This window comes from Microtus oregoni, unplaced genomic scaffold, assembly GCF_018167655.1.
Source record: "Microtus oregoni isolate MIOR12 unplaced genomic scaffold, Mior012 000046F_ref0000063, whole genome shotgun sequence".
In the NCBI taxonomy this organism is placed as follows: Eukaryota; Metazoa; Chordata; class Mammalia; order Rodentia; family Cricetidae; genus Microtus; species Microtus oregoni.
The window spans coordinates 3,539,435-3,541,803 of record NW_024543220.1 but is presented as its reverse complement, the minus strand read 5'-3'; positions in this window follow the sequence as shown (position 1 = coordinate 3,541,803).

Sequence of the window (2,369 nt, the reverse complement as noted above, 5' to 3'; positions counted from 1 at the left end):
TATAAAATAAATATTTATTAAAACATAAATAAAATATAACTATACATATAGCATCCTTCAAATGTTCCAAAGCCAAGTGTCCGTGAGCCTGAAATAGACAGTAAAGGAACAGGTTACCATGTAGGAAAAATGGTGGAATGATCAAATTAATGAATTCATGTAAATAAATCTATTTGGATAAGATCTAGCACACAAGGAGAAATTGAAATGTAGCAACTATTAGTAAATGTGTTATTAAATTTTTCTTTTCCTCATCTTGGTTCAGTATTTTTTTACATATATAATTCATTTTTATTTTGTGTTCATTGGTGTTTTGCTTGTATATACTTCTGTGTGAAAGTGTCAGATCCCCTAGAATTGGAATTATAGACAGTTGTGAGCTGCCATGTGAGTACTGGGAATGGAACCTGAGTCCCTTTCAAGAGCACCAGCACTCTCAAATGCTGAGGTTTTCTTCCCAGTCACCAATAATGTGCAGCCAGGTTTGGCCTCGGACTCATGATCCTCTTGCTTCAGGCTCCTTCACCAATCCTACCAGTGTGCACCACCAGTACCATTCAGTGCTTTGTTTCTTTTTGAAATCTTTTATTTGTCTCTGTGGGAAACTTTGATTTGGATGTATTTCTTTATGAAAACCCAGGTTCAAACAAAAAACCCAGGATAGCCAAAACAATCTTATACAATAAAAGAACTTTTGGAGGCATTACCATCCCTGACTTCAAACTCTATAACAGAGCTACAGTAATGAAAACAGCACGGTATTGGCATAGAAACAGAGAAGTCGACCAATGGAATGGAATAGAAGATCCGGATTTTAACCCACAAACCTATGAATACCTCATTTTTGATAAAGGAGCTAAAAGTATACAATGAAAGAAAGAGAGCATCTTCAACAAATGGTTCTGGCAGAACTGGTTGTCAACCTGTAGAAGAATGAAAATAGATTCATATCTATCACCATGCACAAAACTCAAGTCCAAATGGATCAAAGACGTCAATATCAGTCCGAACACACTGAACCTGATAGAAGAGAAAGTGGGAAGTACCCTACAACAGATGGGCACAGGAGATCGCTTCCTATGTATAACCCCAGAAGCACAGACATTAAGGGCAACATTGAATAAATGGGACCTACTGAAACTGAGAAGCTTCTGTAAAGCAAAGGACACTGTCACTAAGACAAAAAGGCAACCTACTGACCGGGAGAAGATCTTCACCAATCCCGCAACAGACAAAGGTCTGATCTCCAAAATATATAGAGAACTCAAGAAACTAGACTTTAAAATGCTAATTCACCCAATTAAAAAATGGGGCACTGAACTGAACAGAGAATTCTCAACAGAACAAGTTCAAATTGCCAAAAGACACTTAAGGTCATGCTCAACCTCCTTAGCGATCAGGGAAATGCAAATCAAAACGACTTTTAGATATCATCTTACACCAGTCAGAATGGCTAAAATCAAAAACACCAATGATAGCCTTTGCTGGAGAGGTTGTGGTGGAAGGGGTACATTCATCCATTGCTGGTGGGAATGCAAACTTGTGCAACTACTTTGGAAATCAGTGTGGCGGTTTCTCAGGAAATTCGGGATCAACCTACCCCAGGACCCAGAAATACCACTCTTGGGAATATACACAAGAGATGCCCTATCATATTACAAAAGCATTTGTTCAACTATGTTCATAGTAGCATTATTTGTAATAGCCAGAACCTGGAAACAATCTAGATGTCCTTCAATGGAAGAATGGATGAAGAAAGTTTGGAATATATACACTCAGCGGTAAAAAACAATGACATCTTGAATTTTGCATGCAAATGGATCGAAATAGAAAACACTATCCTGAGTGAGGTAACCCAGACCAAAAAAGATGAACATGAGATGTACTCACTCATAATTGGTTTCTAGCCATAAATAAAGGACATTGAGTCTATAATTTGTGATCCTAAAGAAGCTAAATAAGAAGGTGAACCCAAAGAAAAACATATAGCTATCCTCCTGGATATGGGAAGTAGACAAGATTGCCAGGCAAAAAATTGGGATCTTGGGGGTGGGGTGGGACGGGGGTAATGGGAGATGGGGAGAGAAAAGTGAGAAGGAGAGGATGGGGGGAACTTGTGTAATAGGATCGTTGGGATAAAGGAAGGGTGGGTGATATGGGAGCAGGGAAGTGTATATCTTAATTAAGGGAGCCATCTTAGGGTTGGCAAGAGACTTGAACCTAGAGGGGCTCCCAGGTGCCCAGGGCAATGTCCCCAGTTAGTTCCTTGGGCAGCTGAGGATAGGGAACCTGAAATGACCCTATCCTATAGCCATACTGATGAATATCTTACATATCACCATAGAACCTTCATCTGGGGATGGATGGAG